Source organism: Momordica charantia (genome assembly GCF_013281855.1).
Source record: "Momordica charantia cultivar OHB3-1 chromosome 10 unlocalized genomic scaffold, Mcharantia_2.0 BLBB01000010.1, whole genome shotgun sequence".
In the NCBI taxonomy this organism is placed as follows: domain Eukaryota; kingdom Viridiplantae; phylum Streptophyta; class Magnoliopsida; order Cucurbitales; family Cucurbitaceae; genus Momordica; species Momordica charantia.
The window spans coordinates 1,673,068-1,694,426 of record NW_028275158.1 but is presented as its reverse complement, the minus strand read 5'-3'; the positions used below and the strand labels follow the sequence as shown (position 1 = coordinate 1,694,426).

Genomic DNA, 21,359 nt, shown 5'->3' with positions numbered 1-21,359 from the left:
TTTTCCTTTGGCAAAGCTCCTCTATTTGTTCAAAATGTGTGTATATATAGAAAAACACAGACAATAATGGGGATTTTTTTTTTGGGTCAAAGGAAGAAACTTTCAAGAGTGTGTTTTTGACCTCTGCGTATTACCAAGTTAATTTGTTTTTGTTGTTCAAACTTTAAAGTTTTAATTTTTAAGTCATTTTAGTGATCGGTCTCTCCAGATTTGCCTAATAAGATACAATTATTTTGCTTTGAAGACTGATCAACTTTATGCTGAATGAAATATGTTAATTCATGACTCAATCTAGAACAATTTAAAAAAAAAAAACCCAATTTTTCTAGTTCATTTTTATCATATAATTTGATTTCACTTTGTGTTGAATATGTTGGTTTTATTTATTTATTTATTTTTTGAAAAGGAATATATTGGTTTTGTATGAAGATTATAACTTAAGAGATCTAGGAGAGGTTATATCTGTTGTTTGGGAATGATGCAAACATGCGTGAGAAGATCCATATTATCCTAACATATCTATTAATAAAAAATTTGTATATATACAATGGACCAAAATCCCAATTTGATATATTTTTTTTATAGAAAAATTGAGCCTCAATCACCATCTGAATCAACCATTTAATTAAGGTTAATGATATTAAGCCAAACAACTCAATAAGTTGAAATGAACTGGTGTATTATAATCAAGTCATAATGATATTAAGCCAAACAACTCAACTAGTTAACGTATCAGCGTTATCTCTTTATAGATGATTTTTTTTCTCAAATTAAAATTTTTCCCTTAAAATTAAATTCTTTTTATGTTTCCCTCCTGGAGTAAAATTACTTCAATTAGAAGTACTGATCTTTATAAAACCATCTTAAACTCAATAATTAAAAGAGTTGACTCTTAAACTCAATAATTAAAAGAGTTGACTTGAGAGATAGATAATTAAAAGAGTTGACTTGAGAGATAGAAGTGTAGGTTGTCTTTAATTACTTTGTTAATTAGTACATAACTATTAACAAAAGAATAATAAACAAGACTTAATTTGAACTCATTTCCTAGATCCAAATAAATTTGAAAGCAGTATATATTAACCCAAAATAAGAAAAAGAAAAAGAAAAAAAATCATCAGACAACAACATTGCTTTCAATTCTCAAGGGAAGAGTGGATTACCTGACATAGAATTCGTTTAAAAAAAGAAATATATATATTCAAACCACATTAAACAACAAACGAGAAATGAAAAAACATAACTAGACCGGTATCGACATAGTTTGCCTAAATCAGTTTCTAGGTTTTACATAGTTGCCCCTCTGCGGATCATCATCTCCCAGCTTTCAAACCCTGTTGACTGCAAAAAATAGAAAAAGAAAAAGAAAACGCCATAGATTTAACAACATGATCTTCTTTATGATCAATTTCCAATCTCTTGTAAAAAATATTGAAATGGAAAAGCAAGAGAGGCAGCACAATATAATCTTACATATTATTGTTCCACATGGTTTGGCATTTGTTAGTTTTGTTGATGTCAATAAAAGCACAACAATGAGCACAATCTGCCAACCAAATACCAGCAGCTTCTTCTGCATCATTTTTTCCTCCCCAGAACTTTTGCAATTTTGTTTCTCTTCCATAATTTTAACGTATTTATACTCACTTTGTTGACTTCAAATTAAAGACTATTAATATTGGGTTTGGAGCAGAGAAAATGATGGAAAAAGTTTTCACATGTGCAGCAGATATTTATATATTTCTCAAAGATCGATTTTTATCATATATATTATGTAAAAATCATGCAATAGAGATACACTATATCTCATAAAGTCAAATATATACTTTTCTAAAACTCTATCAAGAAGGTGAGTGAATTTTAAGCACGAACATCTTGAATATAAGAGAGAAACAAGAAAAAAGAGAAGCAATTGGGAGTGCAAAAAGTCGAGCAATTTAAGATGGGAACAAATGGGTAACGGGGTATGAAACCATCAACAAGAAGTGAAAAGTCTAACTTGATATATTTCACGAAATGCTGAAAATTGCGGAGTATATTTCAATCTCAACAGAAAATTGAGATGAAGTGGTTTGTTTCTTAACTTTACAAGAAACAAGAAATTCACTTGAGAAAATGTAATATCTATTTATTTCGATTTCGTGAGACGAGCAAGATCTCAAATCAAGAAGAGAGAAAGAGGAAACAAAAAAGCGAAAACCGAAGCGATTGTTTGGGACAACGGACCCTCTATATAGAATATGACATTACCCATATATGTTGACACTTTAGCTGGTAAGTACTTGTAACTTTACTTTTAGTTTCATGCCATGGAGATTTTGTCTATCTTAATGATTCATCTACTTTTTTTGGGGAGTGCAAACGTTTCTTTTGAGCAAATAAAAGAAGACCAACCACACAAATTCATTCAGATTTTTTTTCTTCTTTCGAGATCAAAGGGATGGGCTCGAGATTCGAGTTCAGTCTAACCAGCTGACTTGTGGAAAAAAGAAAAAAGATTTAGGATATTTTAATATGGTAAAGTTTGGAATGATTTTTTTTCCCTCTCTCCCTCTCTCTGAACTGTACTATGCTTGATATTTGATATATAAAGAATGATAATAAAATGTGATTTGGATTTTTATTTATTCATTATCTAAAACATAATTATATATTCTTTAATAAAGTAATTTTGTATTATGTTAAATTCAATTTATTGATAATATTATTATCAATTTAAATTCTATTTTAATCTTTCAAATAGTCAAAGTTTTATTTTATTCACGTGTTCTAAATTTGATTGGGGTGTAATAACCACATTTTCTCGGATACATCACAAACTTACATTTATCTTTGGGACAATTCTATAATTTTAGCCTCTTCTTGTACATCAAAGTCTCCTGATCTCTTTTGTAATTACAATATTTTTACCATTTTTTTCTATCGGAGCGTTTTTATTTAACCTTTTTTCCTTTTTTTCCTTAATTATGTTTCTCACATAACTTCTCAAGAAAAGTTATGATCTTTTCATCCAAAAAAAAAAAACAAAGTAGCCTAGCTGGGTTCGGAAGCCAAGTATACTCCGTGTGGAAGTTTAAATATCAAAACAAAATATTTCAAAATTGGTTTTGAACTTTATCCAATTGACAGTATTAATTTCATAATCCACTTAAATAAATGATTTAATTTGATAAAATTGAAAGTTAGCTTGAAATTAATTAAAAAATGAGTTCATTTTGCAAAAATTTCTTAGAATTTTAAAACACTGTTTAAAATTTAAATTACGAAAATAGATAATAGATATGAAAAAAGAAAAATAGATATCACAACTACATAACGATTTTTGATCAAAAGATGTCTCATCGGGGTGGCACAGTGAAAGAACATGAGATTTTGTAGTATCATTTATACCATGAAGTCTTGTATTTGAATATGTCCGGTCACAGTGTTGCATAGCCTAGACAACGAATTCCAACTATAAGGATCCAAGCACGACATTAATTTTGAGAAATAATAAACAAATTAGGTCAAAGATAAGGCCTCACATGCATTTTACCTTTCAACAACTTCGTTTAATTTTTTGGTAAATATATTCATGGAAGGAAAATACTTAGTTTTTTCTCAAGGGTGGTGTAGACAAGGTTCAGTTGAAAAAGTCATACAATACAAATTTTGATGGTTTGAATAATAAAATAAAATACTAATTTCCTAGAAATATAATAATAATAAAATACTAATTATTATAAATTATAATTATAACATTTTGAATTTAAGTAGCAGCCATCAGTTCGTGGAACCACAAAGAGATGATTGTGGCACGAAGTATCAATTTTTAATTAAAAATTGCTCTTGAAAAAAAAACTCATTAAAAATTGCCACCCCAAGGAACGTCTCCCCCTGGAGGGGCTTTGAGCTTAGCCATGGGAACATTTGTATTGTTCATCTTCTGACGCTTCATATTTGCTGATGAAAAACGCAAAGGGAAAAAAAAAATAGTAACAATTTAGATAAAAAAGAAATATGAAATTAGTAAACAAAGATTGGTCATACATTTCAGTTCGATAACAATTATTTTTTTCTAGTCTTCAAACTTTATATATTCCTTTACTAATAGCTTTTCTTTTTTTAATTTTTTTTTTGTAATATACTCTTAAAGCGTTCCTAAAATTTATAATCAAATGAACAAACTTCAAGTTAAAAAAGTAAAAACCTAAATATTAATCCTACTTTTATCGTTGAAAAGTTTTGGTGCAGTCTCAAAGACGTCTTTTAAAGAAGTAGATCAGAGGTTAAAAAAAAAAAAAAAATCCCCGACAAACTTACTGAAAAAACATAAAGTATAAAATTTTAAAAAATAACATAATCTAATTAATTAAAGCAAAACTCAAATGTAATAATAAAAAAACACATTAAGAAAGTCAAACATAACCTATATTTGAAAAAAAAATAAAAAGTCGTGACATCTTTTGAAATAAATATTGAATTTATGCTATGGAGTCAAATTTCTCGAATGAGAAAAAAATTGAGAATTGAGAATAATGGGACAATTAGTGATATAAAAGCTTACTTGCAAAATAGGGTTTGGCAGCCAAACTTCTTGCACCAACATTTGAAGCCAAGAGGAGCATTACATTAAGCAATAATAGTTTGCAAATTGCAATGGAAAATCTCTTGGAAGCCATTCTTCTTAATGATTTCTTTATTCTTTTGCAAATCTCCTTTATGTGTTCCATTGTATTTATAGAAATATATAACACAGAGACAGTGAGAGTTAATTTTTATTTCTTGGGTCAAAATAAGAAACTTTCAAATCCCATTTTTGACCTCGAGCATTTGAGAACTAATTTGTTCTGTTGTTGAATATTTTGATACAGTTATTTTGCTTCTTCTGACCGATCAACCTGCTGAGTGACTTGTTAATCCAATGACTTAATCTAGAACAATTAATTAAAAACAAAAGAAATACTTTTTTTCTTTTTTAATTATATATATTTTAGTACATTCTAATTATTTTTATTATATATAAGTAGATCTCACACTTGGTATATAATATTTGTTTTATAAAAATTATTAACTTCGTAGGATTAAATGCTAGCATAAGCTCCTAAACAAACTAAAAGTTAATATGGAATAAGAGTTTGCATAAATACATCTAGTGCATATGGTAGTTACGGTATAATTCATCTTTTTAAAAATAAGCAGTTAAATTCTTTTTCCTCGACGAACTTGGAATACTCATTCTACCCTCTAGCTATTAAGTAGAGGCCAACAAGTTTTTGACAGTTGATGGTAAAGCAAAAAAATTACGGTAGAATTTTTATACCTTTGCAAATTTATTTAAAGAGAAAACTAGTTCGTGAGAGGACGAATTTGAAATACTCATTCTATCCTCTGGCTATTAAGTAGAGGCCAACAAGTCTTTGACTGTTGATGGTAAAACCAAAACTTACAGCAGAATTTCTATATGCATGAGAATATAAAATCCAAAAAATTTAGAGATACACAATTATATTCCACAAACTTTTCACAGCATTGCTTACAGAAAGACAAAATATACATCAAAATCACACAACATTGCATTAAATCCTCAAGGGAAGTTGATTACATATAACATATAATTGCTTTAGGAAGAAAAATATTCAAACCACATTAAACGAAATGAAAAACTAGAAAAAAAAAACGTAACTAAACAGGATACACATAGTCAATTTTTAGGTCTTATGTAGTTGCCCCTCTGAGGACCATCTTCTCTCAAGTTCCGAACCTTGTTGACTGCAAAAAAATTAAAAAAAAAAGGGAAAAAATTGCCATAGCTTAACGACATGATCAACTCCCAATCTTTGTAAAAAAGATTGAAATGGAAAAGCAAGGGAATAATCTTACATATTGTTGTTCCACATGGTTTGGCATTTGTTAGTTGATCGATTGAAGATGCCAATAAAAGCACAACAATGAGCACAATCTGCCAACCAAATACCAGCAGCTTCTTCTGCATCATTTTTCCTCCACCAAAACTTTTGCAATTTTGTTTCTCTTCCATACTTTTAACGTACTATTTATACTCACTTTGTAATATATTGATTTCAAATTAAAGACTATTAATATTGGGTTTCGAGTAGAGAAAATGATAGAACAAGTTTTCACATGTGATGCAGATATCATATTTATATAATTCCCAAAAAGATATTCCTAATGCAGATGCCATTGAATTTCATAAAGTCAAAGATATATATCTTTCGTAATACTCCTCCCGACGGGTGAATGTTAAGCATGCCCATTTTGAATGATAGAGGAAGGAGAGGAGCACTTGCGAGTGCGGTCCAACTTTGTACATTCATGAAATGTTGATGGTAAGCACGGTAGATGGTTGTTTAGGTTCGTTTGATAACATTTCAATTTCTTATTTTTCGTGTTCATGAAATGTTAGATCGTAAGTACGGTAGATAGTTGTTTAGGTCCGTTTGATAACATTTCAATTTCTTATTTTTCGTATTCAGTTTTTTTAAAAAATCTAAATATTTCGTAACTATCTATATTTCTGGTTTCTCTCTTTCCAAAAATGGTTCAAATTTTAGGCTTTGTTTGAGGTTGATTTTGGAAGGGTTAAAAACAATTTGGGAAGAACTGATTTTTTATCAATTTAAATGAAATAACTTTTTAGGATTTGTATTTAAGATTGAATGAATTTTTATTTGATACAACTGGTTATAATAATTGTTTTTCTTAACCCTTTACTAAGGTAAAAGTAAAGAAAATATAAATTATAATTTAGAGCACATAAATTAAATGGTTATAATTATAACAAAATTTGATATGTTATATAAACAATTGAATTATATGTCTACTTTGGCTAAATCCTATAAATTAATAAACCAATTTCTTTGCACTTTCATTTGAGTGATGAGGTGCCGTAGTTGATGATTATACAATTAGAACAATTTTGAATTTGCCTCAGAGCCTAGTGTGTAACTGAAACTTTGGGGAGGAGGTTGTAGAAGGTAGTCATGGGAGAGGGAAAAAGGTATAAAATATACTATATAAACAATATATTCTATAATAACTATATAATTCGTTAAATCTATATATAAATTATATAAAAATAGCCTACTATGCTCTAATCTAGTATTAATAGCCTAGTATATTAGGTTAGCTCTGCACTGATGTATACTATACATTGGGGATAAAAAAAATGCGGATATAGTTGAATGGTAAAATTTCTCCTTGCCAAGGAGAAGACGCGGGTTCAATTCCCGCTATCCACCCAGGGTCAGGATAATGGGTTAATGTTTTTTCATTGAATAGGATAAATGATTAAGTATAGTTGACCAATATAACCTATTGGTTCAGGTTTAGAATTGAAAGTTACCGAACACTAATTTACTTCAATTGATCAAGTTCGTACATATATCTTAATTACCATATAATTTATGAATAGATTTAATTTTCTTTATTTTTTTCCTATAAAATTTTAGAACTACCGTTCAAGGCAAGAAGAGAAAAAGAAAAAAGAAACATAGCGAATTGTTATACATAAATTAATAAAATAGATATTGTAGTTTGGGTGGTCGTCTTTCATGGCTTCTCCGGCGCCCAATAGTTGCCAGAATGAGGAACATCCATTTCTAGATCTCTAACCTTGTTGTCTGCAAACACAAGGAAAAAAAAAATTTGTAGCTAAACTTCTTGCACCAACATTGGAAGCCAAGAAGAGCACTATTGGGAGCCATTTTTGCAAATTACAATGGAAGCTCTCTTGGAAGCCATTTTTGTTACTGATTTTCCTTTGGCAAAGCTCCTTTTAAATTTTATGTGTTCAAAATGTGTATATATAGACAAACACAGAGAATGATGGGGGATTTTTTTGGGTCAATAAAGAAGAAACTTTCAAGGGTGTTTATGACCTCTGGTACATTAATTACTAAGTTAATTTGTTTTTTGTTGTTCAAACTTTAAATTTATAAGTCACCTTACTCATCAGTCTCTCCAAACAAATACAATTCTAATTGATTGATTTGCCTAATAAGATACAATTATTTTACTTTGAAGACCCATCAATTCTTGCTGAATGAAATATGCTAATCATGACTTAATCTAGAACAATTCAAACCATAAGAGATACAATTTTTCTAGTTCTTTTTTTTTATCATATAATTTGATTTTAATTTGTGTTGAATATATTGTTTTATGAAGATTATGACATTATATCAATAAATAAGAGATTCTAGGAGGTTATATTATCTGTTGTTTGGGTATGCCAAAATGATCACTATAATAATCTCTATTTGATATTTTTTTATTAGAAAAATTGAGTCTCAATCATTATCTAAATCAACCATTTAATTAAGGTTAATTAATTATTACCCTATAGAAATGATCAAGTTATAGCAATTAATGGAATATTCCTTCCAACGTAAGCCTAACAAATATGTATTAGCGTTATCTTTTTATAGTTGATTTTTCTCTCAATAAATTAATGGGATTTAAATGTAAACTTTTTAATATCTTTTAGATATATATCTATTTTTTTAGTATAACATGTAAAAGCGTGTTAGAATCCATATAAATTAATTAAATTTATCTAACACATCAACTTAAACACTAATTTTGAGTTGAGTGGTGGTTTATTCATCGTTAAGATGATATTAGAACGGGAGGTCTTGTGTTTGAACCACTACGTTGTTGCTTCCTCCCTCTCCATTTATATTAATTTTCACTTGTTAGGTTTTGATGTAATTTTCCAAGCCCATAAATGAAGGGGAGTTCGAAATCACGATCCCACCTTAACTAGTAGAACGTCTATTGATTCTTGACCATGAATTTTTTTTTTCGCCATATTCGTATCTTCTATAAATGTCCTAAAAGTTGAATTAAATGTAATTCCACCATGTTCGAAATATATTATTTAATATAATTTTAAGAATATATAAAATATTACATTTATCATTTACACGATTGGACATGGTAATGATTCAACTGTTGATATTATATATGTTGCGGTTAATTCATTGACCATATCATGTGAGAGGGAGAGATATATTGTACTCTACATTTTTAGCACAACATAATCTATCATGTTATGATATGTTAATAAAAAGGTAAAGAGAAAAAGAAATATCACTTTTAGTTTTTCAACATTCATATTCATTATGTTTTATTAAGTTAAACATATATCATCAATCAAAATAAGTACAGACAGTTCAAATAATGCATGAAAGATGAAAAAAATGTGATCTAAACCAGAAAAAAAAACCTAATTAACTGATTTGTAAATCATGATCGATGAAACAATAAAATCAAAAGAACAATAACAGAGAAATTATTCAATCAAACTAACATAATGTGGTTCGAATTTAATATACCACGTGTTACATAGATTTAATTATATAAATATTAAAAATTATACACTCTCCTATATGACATTGATATTTATTTGGTTGTCTTTGTCTTCTTTCGACCTAAAATATAGTGCATTCAATTATTAACTTACTAACTAGTTATGAGTTTGACTTTTACAATGATTTAAAAAAAAAAAAAATAGCCATGAAATCTTTTCAAATTTTTTTATTAGATAACAAATAAATGATTTTGAGAATCTAAAACACTTAACTATTTTTAGAAGAGGCCCTTGATCTTGCTTTTTCCATAAATACTTGTGCAGTAATTTTTTTTTTTTAATGCGAATGTTTTCTCGTCATAAAATTTTCCTTTCAAATTAAATTCTTTTATGTGTCCCTCTAGAGCAAGAATACTTTAGTTAGAGCCAAACATCTCTCACGAGCCAACATAAGCATAGGTTAATCGTAAGAGCTAACATAAACATACACCTGCCCATAATCATGAGATCGTGAGTTCGAATCCTCCACCATATTTGTAGTACTTACATAAGTACTTCAAGTAAAAGTACATTTTATAAAACCATCTTAAACTTTATAATTAAAAGAATTGACTTGGTAGAAAGAAGTGTAGGTTGTCTTTATGGCGCCTTGTTAACACAACTATTAACAAAACAATAATAAACAAGACTTAATTGAACTCATTTCCTAGATACAAATATATTTTTACTACTATATTATAGTTTACTCTAAAGCTTTGAACTACTATATATTAACCAAAAATAAGAAAGAAAAACATTCAATCTTTAAGGGAAGTTGATTACATGATACATAATTGCTTTAGAAAAAAAAAAATTCAAACCACGTTAAACAAGAAACGAGAAATGAAAAACAAGAAATAAGAAAACGCTGACATAATCAGTTTCTAGGTTTTTGGTAATTGCCCTCCTAGAGATCGTCGCCTCCAAGCTTCTGAACCTTGTTGACTGAAAAAAGTAAAAAAAAAAAAGGCGAAATTGCCATAGGTTTAACAACATTGATCTTAATTCTTTATCAATTTTCAAGCTCTGTAAAATATATTGAAATGGAAAAGCAAGGAATAATCTTACATATTGTTGTTCCACATGGTTTGGCATTTGTTAGTTGATCGATTGAAGATGCCAATAAAAGCACAACAATGAGAACAATCTGCCAACCAAAATACCAGCAGCTTCTTCTGCATCATTTTTCCTCCCCCAAAACTTTTGCAATTTTGTTTCTCTTCCATACTTTTAAAGTATTTATACTCACTTTGTTGATTTCAAATTAAAGACTATTAATATTGGGTATCGAGCAGAGAAAATGATAGAAAATTTTTTCACATGTGAAGCGGATATATATTTATATAATTCCCAAAAACATCTACCATATTTAAATCTTATAAAGTCAAAAATATATATCTTTCCTAATACTCCTCTTATCCTAGGAGAGGTGGATGTTAAGCATGCCCATCTTGAAAATAGAGTGCCTTAGTAAAAAGGTCACCCGCAAACTCAAGACAAAGACAAAGTGGATGTTAAGCATGCCCATCTTGAAAATAGAGTGCCTTAGTAAAAAGGTCACCCGCAAACTCAAGACAAAGACAAATGGGTAACAGACGAAACCATCAACAAGTGGCAGTCCAACTTGGTACACAATGTTGGATTAAAAATACCGTAAATAGCGGCTTGATTATCACAAAAAAGAAGCCCATAAGATTCTCGTAAATAATCTCACTGTTAGTAGGAGTAGGATTGATATAGAGTGGCTTGGTTTGTTTCTTGACTTTTAAAGAAATAGACAATACCTATAAATAGAGAGACAATGAGAAGTTCTAAAGTGGGTAACCTCTCAAAAAGAGAAGGACATGAAAAAAAGCTTTAATACGCGCCATTTACCTTAGAAATTAATTCACGTGTTTTTCAACACCAAGTATTGTAGGATCAGATGGTTGTCCTAGTGTTTTAATACGCGCCATTTACCCTTAGTGTTGAGAGGGTATTTTAAAGTGTGAAAGTTTGGAATTCAAGTGCTTCAGCTGCATCATATTTTTGGTCAAAGATAATGGCCTCGTGCATTTGACTTTTCAACTCCTTTAATTATTTGGTAAATGTAGTCATATAACAGGTCATAAAAGCTGCAATTCTTTAAAACAGAACAAAAATAAAATCTACACCATATAATTTTGGCTTTGAAGAATCAGTAACTGGAAAATGTTATACAAATTTTGGTATATATATATATATATTATAGAGGACAGTCCAACTAATTAAAATAATAATTGTTACAAATTAGAATTGTAACATTCACAAATTTCAACTCTTAATTAAACATTGCCACCCCAAGGATCGTCTCCCCTTGCAGGGGCTTTGAGCTTAGCCATTGGAACATTTGTATAGTTCATCTTCTGATGCTTCATATTTGCTAATGAAAAAGCGAAGGAAAAAAATTAGTAACCATTTAGAGAGAAAAAAATGAAATTAGTAAACAAAATTAATCTTTAAATTTCACTTTGATTACAATTTTGTAACCATTGACATAACATCTCTTTTTTGAATTTTAAAATATAGCAGGAAGACTATATACTCAAAGTTGTAAAACTCAAATGTAATGAAAAATACATCAAGACAAGTTAAATTTATGCTATATTTGAAAAAAAAAATGAAAAATTGTGAAATGTTTAAATTTGTACTATGAAGTTAAATTTCTAAAAAAAAAAAAAAAGTCCAGAATTAAAAGAAATGAAAGTAATGGAACAATTAGTGATAGAAAAGTTTACTTGCAAAATAGGGTTTGGCAGCCAAACTTCTTGCACCAACATTTGAAGCCAAGAGGAGCATTACATTAAGCAATAATAGTTTGCAAATTATAATTGAAAGTCTCTTGGAAGCCATTTTTTTAAATGGTTTTTTTTTCTTCCTTCCTTTGGCAAAGCTCCTTTATGAGTGCAAATGTATTTATAGAAATAAATAACCCACAGAGACAGTGAGAGGTAATATTACTTTTTTGGGTCAAAACAAGAAACTTTCAATGCCCATTTTTGACCTCTGGCTTTTTCTTGGTCCAAATTTTTATAAGGTCATCTTATACTAAGTCTCTCCAAACAAATAACATTTTAATATATCGATTCACATAATTAATTAATAAGATAAATTTATTTGCTCTTTGAGACTGATCAATTTATAACCATCTTGGGTGACTCATTGATTTAAAGGGACTAAAGTTAATTAGGAGAGAATTATTTCAGATGATGGCCACACTAATGTTTGGTTGGTTTTTTATTTATAAACTTTTCGTTTCCTTAAACTTTTCATATTCTAGACTATTTATTTACTTGTTATATTAAAAATGATTATTAATTTTTCAATTACTATAAACAAATTTATATTTCACACTTTTTGTACACAATAAATTGAATTTATGCGTTGTACGTAGGACCCGTCTTACGAATAAGTTTATTAATTATTATTTGAGTACGATACAATTGGGGAGCGGAAATTGAACCATTATAACAAATGTCCAAATTTGAAAATTTCTATCTAATACTAGCTAAATATAATACCTAAATATATCTATACAAAATATGAAAAGTCTATTTGTGTTTGAAAATATTTATCAAAAGAAAAGTTTAATAGCTAAATCGTTGGAATGGCAGTGGATAACTTATCCATTATTAGTATCTTGGGTTACAAGAAATATTAATGGTACGTTATAAAAAAATTAACAAAATTGGAATTTTTAGATTTTTAAATGTTGCCTCCCCAAGGATCGTCGTTTCTTGGATGGATTTTGGGCGTAGGCATGGGAGCATTTGAAGCATTGTCCTCATGATTCGTATTTGCTAATGAAAAACCAAAGTGAAGCAAATTAGTAACAATATAAAATGAAAGCCTAAAAAGAAATATGAAATGAGAAAATATAAATCCATCTTTGAAGTTTAGTTTCATAACAATTTTGAGCATTGTCCCCATGATTCATGATTATTTTTACTTTTTATTTTCTAGTCTTTAAAAGTCGCTTTTTTCTTTGTAATATACTTCTAAAAATATTTTTAAATTTTTAGTGTAACATAATTTAATTAGATAAGACATAATAAATTTGGAAAAAAAATAGAGGTTTAAATTCCCACTACATAGATTTTGAACAATAAAATATCATTTAAAAAAATTGCTTAAGAATTCCAAAAAAGAAAACGAAGTTTTAACAAATAAAATACTAAGAAAAGAAAAAGGTTAATAAACTAGTTCTCATCTGTCGTTGCACCGTGTTGTTATCGTTTCATGTCGTTTGCATCGACGAGAGGGGAAAGAGGGATCTTCCTTGTTCCATGAAACGAGGGAGACCTTCTTTTCTCTTTTCTCTCGCCGACAACTATGAAAGGGAAAGCACGATGACGGTGACAATGCAACAACGGGATAGCGCGACCAGTTGCAAGCACTGTGACGGGAGCACCGTTGGCTGAAGACGGGAGAGAAAACAAAGGGGAGAGGAAGAGAGAAACCACAAGTCAACTAATGGTCAAATGACCATATAGAACTGTTTTTGAAACCCCAAGAATCAAAAGAATCCATTTTGGAAGACCAAATAAACACATGCTTCAAATCTCAACGATAGAAAGTGTTCATTTTAAAATTTCAAAAACTAAATAGGCATCTACTTTTCAAACTTCATAGATTAGAAGTGTATATATATATATATATATATATTCTTTGAGTACAAAACAAAATTAAAAAATATTAAAAATGAACAAAGTTACTTCAAACTCACGACCTTTTAGTTGGACGTAGATGTGTTAACCATTGAGCGCAGCTATGCTCTTGTTGGTAAACAAGATCGTAATTATCCCAATTAACAAAATAGAAAAAAGAAATTAAAAGAAGGGAAAAAAAGTAATAGTAAAATTTTACTTGTAAAGTAGGGTTTTGCAGCCAAACTTCTTGCACCAACATTGGAAGCCAAGATGAAGATTACAATAATAATTAATAGGTTACAAATTACAATGGAAGCTCTCTTGGAAGTCATTCTTCTAAGTGATTTTTCCTTTGGCAAAGCTCCTTAGCTTTTATGTGTTTACATGTATATATATATAGAAAAACACAGACACTGAGAGGTTTTTATTTATTTATTTTTTGGGTCAAATCAAGAAACTTTCAAAGGACCTTTGAACTTTGGAATTTATAAGTTCATTTGTTTTCTGTTTTGTTGTTCAAACATATTTTATAATTAGTTGTTTTGTTTTACTGAGTCTCTCCAAAGAAAATTAGTATTCTAATTACTTTTAAGAACTGATCAATGTTAATCTATTAATTAATCTAAAAAACTGTGTTAATCATGACTTAATCTACAACTAGACCATTAATGAAAATCAAAAGAAATAATCTGTTGAAAGATTAGATTAAAAATCATTTTAAAAGATATGGTAGTTTAATTTATCCAAATCAAATTAATAGAGTGGGAAGTCATCTATATTAAAGAGTTGATTTTTTTTTCTTATTTAGAGCTAAAATTGTTTGTCAAGTCAAATCTTTAATTTTTTTTAATACACTTGCAGAATGGATGATGCTTTTTTTTTTTTTTGGGAAGAAATTAACATTACTCTTAAATTCTGACAAGGTGTTGATCCTAAACTTTTAATTTCATCTCGACTAGGTATATTAACGTTGCAATTTTTAACATTTATTCAATTTTCACTAATTCATTTCACTAATTTTAACAAACAGAATGTAAAGATTTAAAAAAAAAACTCACTAATTTCAATGAAATCAACTTTGCATGAAATTAAGTTTGATGAATACACAAATTCAACAATTCAACAGTTGAATAATTTTGCCAAAATTAAAAAATTTCAATAACAAAATAGCTCTAATACCATTTTCTTTAAACTATTATCAATTTTTTTCCTAGACATGTGTTTTAGAATTTATTGAACGCATATAATAATTTTTTTTTCAAAGTAAAAATCGGGACACTTATTCAAATTTAAGATAAAGTTTGCAACACTTATCTATATTTAATTAAGGGCAGTCGGATGAAATTAAAAGTTTAGAATTTTGATACATCTCACCGCGTTGATTTTTCCTTTTTTTTTTTTTTTTTAATAGATGAGATTTCAGTCTGAGTGATCGATTTTATATTTTATTTCCTGTCCTGATTGTATCTTCAAGGCTTCCGTAAACATAAATAAGGCAATCATATCAATAAAAATCACAACAAATTTTGCAAAACGCCATAGAAAGAACGACCCTTGAAACATCAATTATTATTATTTTTTAATGAGATTATTGATAATAATTCAACAAGAAGCAAAATACACTTTTGATTAGCTGATTTAGAGTTTTAAGTTTGAATCTTCTCACCTCATTTATAATACAATTCTGATCATATATATATATATATTAAAAAAAATAAACTATTGGTTACTTAGAACAAATCATCCTTAAGAACTGCCAAAGAATGGCAAATATTATGGTTGCTATTTTGAGAGCATCGACCAAAATGTGAGTTAAACAAAAAGTAATCTATTATATATCTATTTTTCTTTTTTATGAGAAGACGAAAAGTAATCCACTAAATGGATATATTAGAAATTTAAAAGAAAAAAAAAGAAGAGGAAAAAAGAACCAATAACAAGAAAAAAATAAATCAGAAACTATCAAAAGTAATAAGGATCATATGCCACATGTTATCGACATTAAATTACTATAATTTTTTAATTTTAATTTAGTCAATAACACAATTGATAAATGTATATGTAAACATAGTTCAACTGGTTAAGATACCTATCTCCGCCTAATAAGTTGTGGGTGCGAATTCTGACCCATACATGTTGCACTAAGAAAAAAATATGATTGATAAACGTTTGTGTCAAGCCAATTTAAGCATAGCTTATTAAGACATACATCATAGACTAAAATGTCAGAAATTTGACTCTCTATGCACATATTATTGAATCCAAAAAGGAAAAGAAAAGGTCGTGCAATAGTTTCCATCTCGAGGGTCATCCCATGGTCCATCTTCTGGAGGAGGATTGGGTACAGCAACATTTGTATTATTCATTTCCTGATCATGCTTCACGTCTGTTAAAAATTAATCAAAATCAACAACATTAAGTTATTTAGTTACATACAATAATAATTATTAGTTAGTTTTAAACATTTTTTTTTAGTAAAACAAATATGTGATAGGGATTTAAGCTCCCAACTAAGAAAAGAGCTACATATATATATTTTGTTAGTTTTAAACTAAAATCTACAAATCCTTTTTTGAATGACAAATCTACAAATTTTAATAATAACAATAATTCGTGATTTATAATTCATCCAACTGAGTATCTGTGCATTTTAAAATTCATTAACTAATTTTCGTTTTAATAATATATTACTTTCTCCCATCAATATTTTAACTACTTAAAAATCATTAATTGACACATCAATGAGTAATTACCATATTAATTGACCCTTAAATAGTGAATAGCTGATGTGGCCGTTGAAAATATCAATGTTTGTAAAATTTTAGCTAGGTTTTAATGGTATTTTCAACCCTGCATTTTCTCATATCTACACACTGTTTTAGTATTTATATTTCTAAAAATTTTTTTCTAATTCCTAAAGTTTCATACATATGAAAAGAAGTTCATAAGGGTGCCATACAAAATTTCAATAAAATGCAATAAACAACAAGGACAACCACAACCAACGTAGTTTTCGATACGAAGAAGTGTAAAGATCAAAATGAAACTACAAAGACGACCAAAATGAATCAAGTTTTGAAAATTGAGAGATTAAAATCATTTTTAAACGTGGTGCGACATAGAGTGACTTACGAGTAAAATGAGGCACAGAAAGCAAGTTCCTTGCTGTAGCATTGGAGGCTAAGATGAGAGTTAAGCTGAGGATCAGCAGAATTTTCCAAAGAATATTGGAACAAGATCCAATGGAAGCCGTTGTCGTGTGAAGCAGCAAGCTCAGAGAGAAATGGCTATATATATTTAGAAATCTTGAAACGAATCTCTCCCAATTGACTGTTGAATGGAAAAAAAAAATTTAAAATTAGTAAAATTTTTGTTCATGAAGCGCACGTGGCCCAAGTAATTTGGGTTTCCAATTTGGCTGCTTTCAAGGCTTTGAAACGCGTCTCTTCCAATTCCAAATCCTACACTTTGAGTGGGAATACTCTTTTTGAAATAATGGAGAGAGGCAGAAAAGGTCTTAGGATGTTCTAATTTTTTCAAAATTATTATTCTCATTTTTGCAAACATAAGTTTTTTTTAGTACCATGGAGATTCAAAATCTCGACTATTAGTCAACCATAGGGACATCAATCAGTTGAATTAGACTCAGTAGCCAGAACAAAACCTCATTATTCTCTCCCCCAACTCCTGTTTTTCGTTGCGGGCTTAATTCCTAGCTAATTTATACATACCTCTATAGTAAGTAGTATTTAAATGCTTTTAGGGCCTTCACATGATTTTGGGTACTGTTTTCGGCAAATTTAGTGCCTAAAATTTTCGATATTTGTTCACTTTGTTTAACTGGGATCGGAGTTTTGCACTCGGAATTTGGTTTTTAGATTGGATTCAAGCTCTTGGGTCATATGTATGTGTGTCATAAAATTTCTGGGAATATCAATTTACATATATCAGTGTAACAATTTTAGAATTTTTTAAAAATGGCTATTATTATAAAATGCATTTAAATATTTATCGGTTATGCAAAATTCTGGAATTTTTTATTTTTATTTTTATTCAAGGGTTTTGGATAACTTCTTTAAATTTAAATAAAAAAGTTGTATAAGTGAAAACTTTCATTATTATAATTAAAGTCATACCAATTAAATAGATCAATGAATATTGCAGCAGTCATACATATAGGGATGAAAAATCTACAGTGTGTTCCACTTGAAGTGTGGACGCATTCATGAGCCCTACAATTTTGACAATCCATGTAAACCAATAGAAAGAGGGTTTTTTCTTCCTTTCTCATTATTATCAAATTGATGGTGGCATTTTAAAATGATTATGAAGAAGGTGAGAAAGAAAGAGCTCTTCCCACGCTTTGGCATTAATGCCAATTGATAAATTTAGGACTTTTTTTTTGCGTTTACATCATTGGAAAATTTGAGCTGAGTGAATTAGCTTATAAAAATAGTTACAAAATCACAATTTTTTAGGATTATTGGGGTGAGATTTAGACCATGTGAAAAATTAATAATTCCAGTTAGGAGGGACATTTCTTTATAAATTTCCTCCGCCTGACAGATATATAGATATATTGAAAGATTCATTTAAAAGATTATAAACATAACATTTTCTTTAAAAGGTAAAATAGTATTGGTCTCTTGCCAATATAACAATGAACGAACTAGAGTTGCGGTAGCAGATACTTACAAGTCATTTGTCCATGTTTGGTGGTTCACCACTTCCACTTGAAAGGGAGTATAGTACGCTTTAGGCACGGGGTGATAAACTCTTTCTTATTTTCTGAAGCTTGGGAGTTGCTTTCTTATTGATTCCAGGGGGCCGCGATATTCTTGAATGATCTTACAGCGTCACAAGAAATTGTGTCTGTCTTGAACATCCGCAATGGCCTCCTACACCTTTTATTATTATTATTTTTTTAATGTAGTACAAACTGAAGGATATATATTAATTTATTTTCTGTTTCCTATAAGCTTGGAGTCTTTGACAGGTCGTTGTTAATTAATAAAAGGAAATTTGCATAGCTCCATTTTTTTTTAAAGGTTCTAAAACCATTTCATTCAAAGAAGGTACTGTGAGCAACGTACAGATTACAGAAGGGAGCTAGAGGAAAGCGTTCAAATTGAGATAAATGGTAGAGATATCATACTTACAAAAGATTTGATGACCATGCTGATACCAAAACCTTGATATCCTCCCAAATTTGAAGGCATGATTTGAGAGAGTCCCGAAAAAGTATGTTGTTTCTTTCCATCCAAATAGATCAGATTAGCGAGCCCACTCCGAAAAAAGTTGCGTAGCTCCACTTGGGCAAGAGTGGGTCAATATATGAGATCGATGCACAAGCAAAAGATTGGGTTAAAAATAGGTACAAAATAGAAAACTCATTTTAAGGCATGATTTGAAATTAAAGAGTAAATTATGATCAATTGAAACCAGGTTGAGATTCGTGTTTTAAGACAAAAGATGAACCTTAATTTAATGCAAAAATAACTAGCAAAAAAAAGAAGAAGAAGAAGGTAGCTGTCACAAAATATTCAAAATTGATGGTAAAAGCATTAGTAACTCGGTCATAAATTCGAATCTGTGCCTCATATTGGAATTGAAAAACGTCAGACAAAGGAAAAAAATTAAAATCCCGAACTTAAATTTAGTATGGGTTACATTGAAATTACCAACACATTCAAAACATTAATTTCATTATCCTAATCCTTCTTCTTAAATTTTGTAGGGATTTAATATATATGTTCAAATTTCTTGGTGGAGAATCCTGAATCCAAACTCCTTGACTCGGTTCTAATTTTCCCACATTCTTTTGAGTTGAAAATTTCATATATTAAAATAGAAAATTTCTTAATGCAATTACATGACTTGTTTCCTTGGCTTTACAAAACAAAGATGGAATGAAGCTAATATATTTATTACATTATAAACAAATTGATAATATATAATCTTGAAATTGAAAATCAGAAGTTCCCATTCCAAGGAGCATCTTCTCGTGGATCTTTAGGTGGAGGAGGAGGAGGAGCAATTGCATACTTCATACCTACATAGAAGAAGATGATCAAAACATGAAGGAAGAACCAAAAATAAAGCCTTTTCTTTTAAATTTAAAAAATGAAAGTGATTTGCTATAATTAAAATTGAATACAAGAGTTAAAAAGCAAAAATATAGACAAAACGACTAATCAGCATTGAGTATAAGAGCTTCTCTTTAGCAGCTGATAACTGATATATACATACAATATATCCCATTACACACAATATATTGCATATAGATGTACTCCATTTTTACTATAGATTATATGTATATAATTTTTCACATGGACTTCTTTAATGAGGCTTTGGGTACACTACTGAAGTCGTAAGTTCAAGCTCTACACGTATCATTTGGTCCCTTCATACCAAAAAAAAGTAGGTTAAAAACAGTTAAGAGACTTACTGTGATTATTGGGGATGACATTCAATTTCCTTGCATGAGCATGGGAAGCTAAAATGAGTGTGACGACAATGAAGAAGAGTTTCCAAACAATTGAAGCCATTTTTTGGGTAAAAGAGAGAAGAGATGAAATATTATATAGTTGGTAGCTAGAGATTATTTTTGGAAGTGCATTTGTTTGAGCTTTCCAAAGCTTTATTTATAGGCATGCCAAGCCGCGTAAAGGTCATTTCGAGATAATTTAGGAAAACAAAGCTAAGTAAAACGCTAGGGGTTTTGCTTAAAAGGAAAAAATATTCGACTTTTCTACCTCTTAAGACAAGACTTTCAGTTTTCTTTAAAAAAAAAAATGAAAAGTTTTAGTTGTATTGTAGTTAATGGTCCGTACACTCAATGTATGGTACCAACCATATTTGGAAATATTTAGCCCTAATTTTTTTGGCAGATTAGTATTTAAATATTTAGAGCAAATAATTGACATTTTACTTCTTATTTTACATAAATGCATGCTTTAATGTTAATACCAACTAATGGGTAAAACTCTCCTATTTAGAGAGATGATGAATATGTCGTAATCATAAAAGAATAAGATTGATTTCGATGACCAAAGATGAGGCAGCTATCCGCATGTCATCCATGAGATTATTTGCTAATCCATAAACCTCGAAGAAAAGACAGTTATTTAAACCTCCATCCTTGGGTCTGTTTGGCTCGAGAGAAACAAACGAACGTTCATGGATTGCGTCTCTTCATCCGCCATCCTTTGGGAAGATATTAAAGTTCTTGCTTCTTCCTAGTCCATAAAATCTACCCATTTTTCTCACATTTATTTAAAGACAGCCTCACTTTGGAGGCAATTACTCAAAAGATTTGTAAATAATTTTTTTGAACAAGA

The 21,359-nt window shown here is 29.3% G+C and overlaps 2 long non-coding RNA genes and 1 other non-coding gene across 3 annotated transcripts; 1 reads left to right on the top strand and 2 right to left on the bottom strand.

Annotated features, from left to right (window-relative positions):
* The first annotated feature begins 7,170 nt into the window (after positions 1 to 7,170).
* Positions 7,171 to 7,241, top strand: TRNAG-GCC (transfer RNA glycine (anticodon GCC)). Its single transcript has one exon. It is a non-coding gene; the product is annotated as a tRNA-Gly (tRNA).
* Positions 7,242 to 11,457: 4,216 nt separating this feature from the next.
* Positions 11,458 to 12,246, bottom strand: LOC148208380 (uncharacterized). Its single transcript, XR_015788544.1, has 2 exons — positions 12,109 to 12,246; positions 11,458 to 11,753 (listed from the first exon to the last, which is right to left on the bottom strand). It is a non-coding gene; the product is annotated as an uncharacterized LOC148208380 (long non-coding RNA).
* A 3,785-nt stretch (positions 12,247 to 16,031) lies between these two features.
* On the bottom strand, positions 16,032 to 20,631 carry LOC148208379 (uncharacterized). The gene is made up of 5 exons (XR_015788443.1): positions 20,468 to 20,631; positions 19,179 to 20,071; positions 18,715 to 18,917; positions 17,152 to 17,349; positions 16,032 to 16,405 (listed from the first exon to the last, which is right to left on the bottom strand). It is a non-coding gene; the product is annotated as an uncharacterized LOC148208379 (long non-coding RNA).
* Positions 20,632 to 21,359: the final 728 nt, after the last annotated feature.